At 36.7% G+C, this 11447-nt stretch overlaps 3 long non-coding RNA genes across 3 annotated transcripts; all 3 read right to left on the bottom strand.

The window, feature by feature from the left end:
* Positions 1 to 702: 702 nt before the first annotated feature.
* On the bottom strand, positions 703 to 1921 carry LOC131220463 (uncharacterized). The gene is made up of 3 exons (XR_009158600.1): positions 1678 to 1921; positions 1458 to 1595; positions 703 to 1171 (listed from the first exon to the last, which is right to left on the bottom strand). It is a non-coding gene; the product is annotated as an uncharacterized LOC131220463 (long non-coding RNA).
* A 2121-nt stretch (positions 1922 to 4042) lies between these two features.
* LOC131220462 (uncharacterized) lies at positions 4043 to 5474 on the bottom strand. The gene is made up of 3 exons (XR_009158599.1): positions 5173 to 5474; positions 5001 to 5075; positions 4043 to 4592 (listed from the first exon to the last, which is right to left on the bottom strand). It is a non-coding gene; the product is annotated as an uncharacterized LOC131220462 (long non-coding RNA).
* A 1309-nt stretch (positions 5475 to 6783) lies between these two features.
* On the bottom strand, positions 6784 to 8001 carry LOC131220461 (uncharacterized). Its single transcript, XR_009158598.1, has 3 exons — positions 7885 to 8001; positions 7738 to 7806; positions 6784 to 7166 (listed from the first exon to the last, which is right to left on the bottom strand). It is a non-coding gene; the product is annotated as an uncharacterized LOC131220461 (long non-coding RNA).
* Between the last annotated feature and the right edge of the window lie 3446 nt (positions 8002 to 11447).

Genomic DNA, 11447 nt, shown 5'->3' with positions numbered 1-11447 from the left:
GTTTTGGCCCCACAGTCTAGAATAGAGGAATACACCTACTGGACTGAGTGGGTTTTATATAGACAGCACAAGGAAGGAAAAAACTTCATTATTTCACGCGTATAAAACACGTGTTGTATACAGCTCGGTTCCCTCAAGTGCATGCATTCATTTATTATACTTGAATTTACTCCGCAAGTCTCAGACGCGGATTAAGTTCCAGCGCTGGGAAATTAGGTGGGGCCCACTGTGATGTTTGTGAGAAATTCTATCCGTCCATTCGTTTTGTAAGTTCATTTTAGGACAAGTCACTATAAGAAAACTAGCCTTTACCAGCGGTCAAAACCGCCGCCAAATGCCCAGAAAATCGCCAGCAAATCCTTTGCCTGCAGTCACCTAATAGCTGGTAAAGCCTCGGTTGGTAAAGGCTTTACCGGCGGTCAGGACCTTTACTGACGATTGTGCTGGACGCCGCTAAATCTCTAGTTTTTGCTACACTACCCGAAAATCGGTTAAAACTACGGATAAAATCCGTAGCTAAGGATGAGTAGCCCACAATGCAACCGTAGCCATTGGTACCCCATTCTTTAAAACTTTATTACGGATTGAATTCATAGCTATAGGGATCACATCCACCGAAAATCCGTAGCACTAGACAAGATCTTTCTTATTAAAAAGGTTTTTTTTTAAAAAAAAAAAGAAAGAGAGAAAAGGTGACCCACATGCATCCTAGTTTTTTTTTTTTTTTTTTAAACACCAGTCTAAGCAACTAACATACCTTGGTTAATGTCAATGATCTCCTTGTTGCCAATGATTGCCATTGTTTCCAAGGGACTCGTTTCTTCTGTCGATCTTTGGTGAGCTGTGTAGTTGTTTCCAAGGGACAACGCCCACACATCTGAATGCATACAACAGCATAAGAACTGCACAACCTCGGCTGCAAAATTTTCTACCCAGGTGCCACTGTCACTTTGAATTGCGTTTTGATTTTTGCTCCTGCTCCTGCCTCCTAGCTGTTCATACTTGCTAACATTTTGAAGAAATAATGTGGGGTAGCAGTACAAAACCAAAACAAAATTCATGCAACTATGATAAAACAATTCACCTTGTGTGATTGGATGATCCCAAATATGCTGTCAGGTTCTTTGATTTGTGTGATCGCTGCAACTAGTAATTCAATGTGGGGTGGCAGCTGGAAAATTGAATGTAAGTTGGTGAGTTAGATCATTAACTTGAAAAAAATCGATCAATACAATTTAACATTGTAAGTCATGAAAAATTTCCTTCCCCCATACTACAATCAGTCAAAAATTTGATCCCTATAATTTCCCTCACACATAAAGCATATAAAAGGTCAAGACCTGAAGTAATGTGGAAAAGGGGAAAAGCATAGTAGTTATTTCAATACTAACAGTTTCAATAGCAGTGAAAGGGATATGTTGGATTGCTTCCAAAAGCTAAAGCAGAACCAAACAGACCTGAATTACTTTGTTTAAGATAAATTTCGATATAGGAAATGGAAGAATCTCTATTGCAGTCCAATGCAATTGTGACAGATGTTCCTCTGTGATCTTTTGCAGCCCACAAACTTCTTTGAACTCATGGTATAGACGGTCCTAGAACAACAATCGGAATTAGAAACATATAAAACTGAAAAGGTAAATATAAAGAGATGATTGAATCTACTGAGAGAGCTACCTGATTCTTGGGGTTGAGTTCTAGCTGACCCTAAAATAAGGTTTTAAATATCAGTAACAGGCTTCAATCACTAATATGATACAGCCCCACATCTGCCTATATCGCCCTCTAACTGCCCCTTCAAATGGTGATATACTTTGCCACCCATCTTCATGCAGGTCCATAGCTAAAATTTTTGCATATTAATATTTGTCATATTATCTCATATTAAGTCAGCCCCATGTCTGGCTAAAGATCCACAAGAGAGAGAGGCATACTAGATTAGCTCAACTAATAGCTATTAAAAACACAAATGAATCTCTAAAAATATTAAGTCAGTCCCATGTCTCGCTAAAGATCCACATTTGTGTATTATTTTCAGATAGACATTCGCCTATCCATGGTGTGGGGTTTTTTTTTTTTTTTTTTTTTGTCCTTTATAATTTATTCAAGTCAGATAAGCTCTAGTTGATTATCTGGAGTTATTATGTGCTTTGATTGGTTAGAGAGGACTCTAATTCAAGATTTTGCCCTTAGCATACAGATTTATTTCTTCACTTGTTAAGTCATCTTCAATTGTTGTTGTTGTTGTTTTTTTTTTTTTTTCCTTTTCTTTTCTTTTCTTTTTCTTTTTATGCTTTTTTCTTAAGACTATCTTCAACTGGATATTCAAAAGATTTTGGTAAACAGGAGAAACTTGGTTGAGTCAACTTTAGAAAATCACATGTTTTTTCTACTGAAATTGTACTTGGTTACAAATTTTCTGTTCTTAACTTCTTAGAATTATATTTTCCAATTTCCACTTCACACTTTCTTTTGTCCAACCAATCCAATTTAGACATGTTTCATTGGAAAGAGTTTGGTTACTGGTCTTCTTTCCAAGACATTGCCCCTGAAAAAAGGCATATGAATGCACCAATTGGGAGTTCCTGATTTACTTGTCTAGGAACAGAATTTGATTTCACTATACAAAGAGTTGAATTTCTACAAAATGCATGGAATCAAATGAATGATATAAATTAATGGAATCAAATGAACGATATAAATTAAAAGACTAAAGATCTCTTTTATCTTTTGATTACTATATTACAAAAATTAATAAGAAGGAAGAGAGGCAAAAGGCTAAACCAAATATTCTTACATCAAAGGCAAACAAGAATGAAAAATGTTCACCTACTGGCCCAATCAAATCACATCACCAACATGCAACATAGTGTAAACCGTTTTCTTGACCTATTTAATGAAAAAGATGTATCCACTGGAAAAACCACGGCTTTATTATCAACAAAACTCATCAAAAACGAATCTCGCATTACTTTCTATATAAACACCCAAACCAATTGCCATAACCAGGTGCAATAGCAAATAAATCATCATAATAATCATCATTACAATGAAAATTTCCCATATTTTGCAGCATTTTGCATATAGGAGCTAGTCAGTACCGGGGAATCACATTTCTGGACACAGAGCCCTTCGAAATGGTTTATACACAAACATTATCCAAAAGCAAAGAGCTAGAACATGGTAAGCTGTTGCTCATTCAACATAACATGGTAAGCTGTCGATAGCATGATACTCAAGTGGAACCCACGACTGAAAAGCATTTCAAGCAAGCAGTAAGATAGAATCTATATTTTGTAAAGAGATGATAGTTAAAAGAAGAACAAAATTCAGTCACCAACATCTGCTACAAAGAAATCTGCCATGTAGAATGCCTTCACTCCTGAAAAGACCATGAAATGCAAATGTAATCAAGCCCCATCTCTCATTTTCTGCAGGTAAGAGATTCAAATGAAGAAAGACTGAATTGGAATGCTTTTGATGTTGAAATCTGCAATGATGAACTGATAATTAAGAGGATGCAAGTTTAGTAGTTCATCAAACTACCCAAAGTTGTAGTCTCCCACTGTATATTGAGTACATGTTCATCCAGTGGGCTCATGTACTGCAGATGATCACAACTAATTCATTTGTTAAAGATTAGACAATGGGCCACACAACTGATAGACATTAGTTTATGATTCAAAAGATAATAATTAAAGCCAGCCAACAAAAGTCAATTTCTTGTAGTGATGTGTATAACCCAATAGATGATAGATTGCAATGGATTCATTCTTCTCTGATCAATGCTATCTTTTGGACAAAATCCAAATAAAACAAGAGGTAAAGCTATCAAAAGCAGAACATCCATATTGGAGACTGCAATACCTGAAAATGAAGCATGGGCACCTAAAATTAGGCAAACAGATTTAAATGTTAAAGCCAAAAACACCAAGCTCTTTGCCAAATGACCAAAACCACTAAACTGCATGAAGATATTGCCAAATGCAAAGGTAGTTTGAATCCAAGACAAATGAGTACAATAGCTTGGTAAAGTAGCTAACATTAACAAAAGATATGTGATACTTTTGCAGTGTAAGAATGTGCTTTAGGATTGAAACATTCTTTCAAAACATTTAATAATATATTTGAGACTCATGAGTATGAGTTTCTACTTTATAATTTTTGTAAAAGAACCAGATTTTTTTAATTAATTTATTATTATTATTATTATTATTATTATTTTGTAATTTCAAGATTGCATGCATAAAATGGCCATTTCTAAAAACAAGGGATCATGATTGGGATTGCTCATCTGTTGGAAAATCTGGGTATGTTCATGCTTTCCCTACTAAAACCCACCAAATGTCAAGAATGGAGAGGAGTTACCAGGCATAGGATGAATCCCATTCTGTATGGGGTATAGTAAACACCAGGCATAGGTGAAAGCACATGCCAACCTTACCCATGGGCTGAGGGTCTGTGATGGAGGTTGGGAAGTTTCCTTCCCAATCCAACCTACCAAACAGTCCCTTCCACTGATTGTGCCTATTGGCTGTGTTTGGCAAGCATCAAGGTATCAAATCCACCATTTGACCAGTAGACAGATTAACCTGCATTTTGTAGACATTGTAAGACAATACACCACAAACATCTGAGTTTATTAAAAAGTTGGAGGAAAACTTATATAAAATCCAACATGTCAATCAGCACTAACATGAGATGAGCTCATTTTTAGGTTTCTACCAAACAGGGCCTTACTATTTTAAAGGTATTTTAGTAAATTTTTATTTACTAATATAATTATACTTTGGCAGGATTTTAAATATCATTTTTTAGATGTCGAGTTCCATGTTTGTCACCAACATGAAACTTCTCTGTTTGGTTCCTAATCTGTAAATTTAGGGCTCATTACTAGTGCATCCATGCCATTGATCTGATGCCCGCCAACAAGATCCTAACTACCAAATCTTTTTTTCCATTCTTTATATACAATTGGAAACACAAAAGCAAATACATACCTGTGCAGAAGGGGCTGCTGTGCAAATGTCAAAAGTCTTTCCACCATGCTTGCCACAAACTAGTGTCCCATGGGCCTAAAGAAACTCCAGGTAAATTCCAGTGCATCAGATCAATCGCTATTTTATATGGCACAATCATGCAACTCTAATTGGAATTGGAAGCCACACTTACATCATTAATGACCAATAAAAATCCATGCTTCTTCCGAAGTATTACATAATGTAGTGCAAACATAATTTGAGGATGAATGATTGAACATGGTTGCTGTTCTCTGGAATATCAGATCTAGGAAATATTGAACATGTAGCCATTCGGATCTCTAGCCCTTTTCCATTAAATCTGAACCATTTATGGCATTCTCAGGACATAATCCAGTGGTTAGGATCGCCTTTACCCACCAAGTCTATCCGGAAAAAAAAAAAACTATCAAAAGTCTAGGAAATTGCCCATTGAAGAAGACTATAAATGGACAACCGGAAACCAGCAGCCTTACTAAGCATGCCTCTTTTCCACGAAATGCATGCCTCACTAAGCATGAAGTTGTGAAAATTCTTACTTGAAGGCGACTATGGACACCCAACGTGAAGTCGTGAAAATGGATTCGCTTTTTCCTATAGGTAGATGGCCTGTGTAAAGAGAATGGAAGTATTAGAAGTCACTAATCCATTGAGTGGACAAACATATAGTTTTATGGCTCAGATTTCAATTTCCTTGCAACTTACCCATAACAAACAACCCATTTGGGATATTAAATCAAGATCTAAAGCTACCATGAAATATTCATTAAGGAGAATTATGGCTCTTGTCTACTCTAAAAATATTACATATCAGTAAAAAGTACAAATGAGAAAGAAGAGTATTCGCTGGCAAGAAAGTAACTTCTTTTTTCTTTAGTACACCTCACACTTCCCCTGCAAAATCACAGGCATTAATCAATATAAGCTTCCTGGAAACATGGGGCCAAAAAAAAAAAAAAACAACAACAAAAGCAAAGAAACAAAAAGGGGGTCATAGTGAATGTTTAAACCTATTCAGCTCCAAAGAATGTAAGGCTGTTACTATGTGTTCCCGAGTTTTGCAGAAGTTATTGAATGTTATTTCTAATAGGTAAGTATTATCAAGAATTCACTGATACATCCCAGTGGTAGTGCAATGCATGAAGAGAAGCATTCAAGAAGTCTTGCCCATCAAAGAGAAACATATAATAACAAAAAATGACATGTAATGGCTAAATTATACAAGTAATCTATCCATGAGTAGTCACTGAAAGTAAGCAATATATAAATTATATACAAGCATCCTTAGTCTTCTACTCATGTTCTCGAAAAAACACCCTTTCTTGATTTGCAACTACTGTAGAGAGCTTTCAAAGAGCCACTATTTACATCCCCATCCTTTTTGGCAAGATGCAACCTTTCTACATTTTCTTAGAAATTCAATAGTAAAAAAGTCATGTTTGTGTATTACCACAAGCAAAGATGGGGCATATCCATCATTGAGGCTGGGTGTGGATATTGGTTTGCATTTTCAACCTTGGTTCTAAATGAAAATCCACAGCTATAGTGAGACGAACCTAGATACTACAACCAAGCAAGGAGATCCTACGATGGCATATTCATGTAGTAGGCTAAAAGAGATTATTCATTGCACACGTCTGGATATTGCCCACATCTTCCATGTGCATAGCATACCACATATTCTATTTTTCCCAACAACGACTGGCATAGCATTTCTAAATGAAAACTTACCAAACCCATCAAAGAAATGTTATAATAATAATAATAATATAAAAAATAAAAAAAATAAAAAAATCACAACTATATGTATGTTGAACAAGGTTTTTCATCCATAACCATTAAAAACCATCTTATCTTAGTGTTTTTTTTTTCAACCAAATGCAGAAACAGAATAATACACTTTCATGACAAGTCATGCCACAAGCTCACCATTTACGTGCAAATAAAAGAAAAGATACATTAGTTACTCCCACCTCAGAAGCAAGGATACACATATATGGTCAGAAAAGAAGTGCGGAGCAATTACAAAAAAGACAAGAAAACAGAAGGTAATAAGAGAACTCAATGCACATTTCAGAAACCATCGAGTACCTGTACAAGACCACGCAGGGTCAACTTGGCCTCATCATCCACATATATCTCCATTGGCTGAAATGGAACAAATGTCAAATTAAAGCAGATTAGGAGCCTCTCCTCATGCTAATTGAATCCAGTTGGACAATGTACAGACAACTCTGGGAACCGATTCTGGTCCATGTCTCACTTGAAATACTAGCATTATGCTTCCTAACAGAAACTTGTTTAATTCACAACCTTTTAATCTATATCCTACCCAAAATAGATCCCATTAGTAAACAACTGATACTCAACTCCAGATCACAGCCTTATGTACTAAACAACCAGGTATACGACAATTGGGTGACATTGAAGATAGCAGCACAAGTAGGCTATAGAAATAGCTCCAACAATGTAGATGATTAACCATCATTAGCCCAAGTAAAATAATTGAAGTTCTAGGTGACCTGTATATTGTATTTCATACTTTTACTAGCACAAACCTGGAATTACTAAACTGAAGCATCCTAAGGAAGAAATATCACACCCCTAAAAGTGAACTGGAACATATAGGACCCAGGAAAACATGTCAAAACACACACACACACACACACACAAAAGGTTCCAAAGGAAAAGACCAAGCTAATTTGATGAAACTACACACCTGAATTTCCTCATCAAAGGCCATAACCTTTACTTCATCACTAGAAAGAGCAGCATCCTTCTTGGCTTTCTAATACAAACCACCATTCAATTTCTTTCAGCTCTATGAAATGATAAAGATAGATCTTAACAATGAATTTGCATTCACCTTGAGATCATCAAGATGGTCAAGTATGAAAAATCGTGCTTCGTCTTTCAATCTAGAGTAGAAACCTACAAAATTCTTTAGCTTTAGTTCAACAGAAAGTTTTGATGTTCATCTACAATCTCAAATTCAGGATTCCCATTTCCAACTGTGCCTTCTGAGAAGGCATCCTTGAATTCCCAATCATTTTCATTCAAATCATCATCACCATTTACAAAATCTGAATTCAGGCCCAACTGAGTTGAACTAAATTCATTTGCAGTGGGTTGTCGAGTAGAATTTATAGTGGATATCTGCTCAGCTTGACTGTACATATCTGAAATAAGATCATTAAAAGCACTGCTCCCACCAGAATTGATGCCATTGAAGCCATTGCTAACAGAGGTGGTGAGTCCATGAAGAAACCCAACTTGGTCGTCAAACATATCACCATAATCCAGTTTTCCATTGCTAAAAGTATATGAAGGAGTGGTTCCTTGACTATGCTCCAACATTTCTTCAATGCCCTGCAACTAAAAATTATTGAATTATCAAATATAGCCAGCATTCTTACAATGCATGTGCCACAAGACTACAGGCAAACTTCAGTAGTAAATAAAAAGTAGGTGGTACATTTTTTTAAAAAATGTGAAGAGTTACCAGCAGTCTATCACTGAAACATGCAACTTTTACAAAATTGAAAACTAGGTATACTGTCCTTGATTTTAAATTAGCAAAGGAGGATTTGGGAATGTAAGCATGGAATCTAATTGTCAGCTACAATGACCCAATAAAACCAGATACACTGACCCATCCAAGCAACTGGGCAGAGTTTGTGTAGTTCTAAAAAATTGGATCTGCAATGGAGATTCTTCATTCAGTTTGTAAATTAAAGAATCCAAGTTCCATAGTTAGTTGCGAGGGATGCAAAGATGTAGCTCTCTCTGTAGAAAGCACTTATGACCGTATCTCAGAGCAAGGCTACTCTAATGGCCATGCTAAAACAAATACATCTTTCAACTCTACAATGCAATCTGAACTACCTGACAAGGCTATTGTTTTCTCCCAATGGACTTGCATGCTGGACTTACTTGAGATTTCATTAAACCAATCATGTTTATAGTACAAGAGACTCGATGGGAGGATGTCTCTAGCTTCAAGAGACAGGGCAGTGAAAGATTTCACCGCTGATCCAGAAGTTTGACACTTCAGCCTTACAAAAATGTGTAAAGTTCATTGCTGTCATTAGTATGAAGCTCAGTTCAGCCTTATGGGTTCTTTTTATTCTTACTTTTCTATTATTTTTTTTTAAAGAGATGCATGGTGCATGAGATGTTGTAAAAGTTCCCTTTGTTATTTTTCAGTTGCCTTCTAGAAATGTATTATACATTGATTTAAACTTGATTTTTTTTTCTTCAAGTGATTGTCATGATCATGTCATTGAAGGCTGGAAATCTCGGTCTAAACATGGTTGCTGCCTGTCACATTATTCTTCTAGATCCTTGGTGGAACCCAACTACCGAAGATCAAGCTATTGACAGGGCACATCGAATTGCGCAGACTCGCCCTATGACTGTTTCACGGCTAAATGTTAAAGATACAGTGGAGGACCGGATATTAGCTCTCCAGGTAAGTTTCTGTTCATAGTCTGCTGAATCCATGGATTTAATACTATAGGATGACTTTGATGTGACTTGTTTGACTTGTAGTTAGGCATATGGCAAAAAAAAAGGGAACGGGAAATATTCATTTCTAGTTCAGCCTCAATTGTTAGAAATACGATAAAAAAATGGTAAAATAATAGAAACACCAAAATTTAGCGAATGGAAAGTTCATGCTTAATATGGTTTAGACAAGTAGTAGACATAGGCATCTTGAGATTAGGGCCCACTGTAATCTTTATTTGCCATCCAACCTATTGATTAGGTCAAACAGACCTGGACAAAGGGATCCAAAACTTTTCTAGCCCCATATCAACATCTTCATGCAAATGAACCTCTAATTCATGACTGTCTTCTCTCAGACAACACCTCTACACTAATCCACAATTAGGGAATCGACACTACAAATCCCTAATTAGGGACTCGAAACTCAAAAAATCCCAATACACAAATCATTGCACAATGTTACTTAAAGGATTAAAAAAATGCTAAAAAATGCCCAAATTGATATGAATAGATAAGGGGAGAGAGAGAGAGAGGGAGATACCTGATGTTGTCCCAGAATGCTCCTTGATGTGCGGTAGATCGAGCGAAGAGAGAGATACCTGATGTTGCAGTAGAGGGCCGAGGAAATAGAGAGAGAGAGGACTAGGGTTTTGAGAGAGAGAGAGAGAGAGAGAGAGAGAGAAGACTAGGATTTTGAGAGAATGAGAGGGAGAGCGATCAGAGAGGGAGAAGGAGAGGCAGAGAGAGGGAGGGGGAGGGAGAGGGAGAGGGAGAGGGCCAGAGATGGAGAAGGAGAGGCAGAGAGAGGGAGGGAGAACGAGTGGCAGAGCGATGGAGTGAGAGGGAAAGTGAGCGGTAGAGAGGGAGTGAGAAGGAGAGCGAGCGGCAGAGAGAGGGAGACAGAGGCGCGCAATAGGTTAGTTTTTTTTTTCTTTTATATATATCTATACGAACCTACCAGCAGCCATTAAAACTAGCCGCCGACAAAGGATTAGCCCATCGGTCGGCTAAGGCCTATTTTCTTGTAGTGAGTTACCAAAAATTAACCGTATCCAAAGCTCAAGTGAGCTAAAAACGTGATAATTAAATGTCCACAGTTGAAATATTTGTGGGGCCACATAAGTTTTGATTCATGATAATATTTTATTTTTAGTTCACCCCAATAGGAATGACATTATTAATGGTATGGATGGCATCTGAATATCACTATTGAACCCAGGAAGGTTTTAACGGTAGGAATTTCCCTAACCACGTTTTCCTTTAGTACAGATCACTCAAGCTTTGGATACGGTTCATTTTTGACAATATGTACTAAAATGAACTCACAAAATAGATGGATGAGAAGGATTTCTCAAAAACATCACAGTGGGCCCCACTTATGTTCCTAGCGCAGGAACTTCCTGGGAAAGGCTTTCGCAGGAAATCCGGCTCTGCAAGTCTCGAGCCCTTTTACAACCACATAAAAGTCACTTGCACGACGCAGGAAAGGACATGAGGTGGAGTACCATCTTCTTACATGTGATAATTGTTCTAAATCCATAAAATTTTTATGGACTCCTCACGTGGACTTCTCGAATCCATGAGGAAAAGAATAAGAAATAGAAAATAAATTTTATAAAATTTAAAATTGATTGATGAATGAAATAAAGGAGTTTACAACCCTTTAATTAGGATACTAAGCAACACAAGAAATTTTAGAATCAAACTACAACTAAAACTCTTAGAATTTATAACTTACTATAAATAGTAAACTTATTATTTATTGACGGTCATGATGTCTACTAGTGTGCAAGATTTTTTGCCAAAACTCGTAAGTGTCCTATTTGGCTTTACCACACTGTTATCATAATTGTTCTAAGCACTTTCCATGTTGGGCACAACTCTTAAAGCCCAACAGATGAAGAGTTATAATCAGACTAA

The sequence above is a fragment of the Magnolia sinica genome, chromosome 12 (assembly GCF_029962835.1).
Source record: "Magnolia sinica isolate HGM2019 chromosome 12, MsV1, whole genome shotgun sequence".
Taxonomy (NCBI): Eukaryota; Viridiplantae; Streptophyta; class Magnoliopsida; order Magnoliales; family Magnoliaceae; genus Magnolia; species Magnolia sinica.
This window is presented reverse-complemented; position numbering and strand designations above follow the sequence as displayed.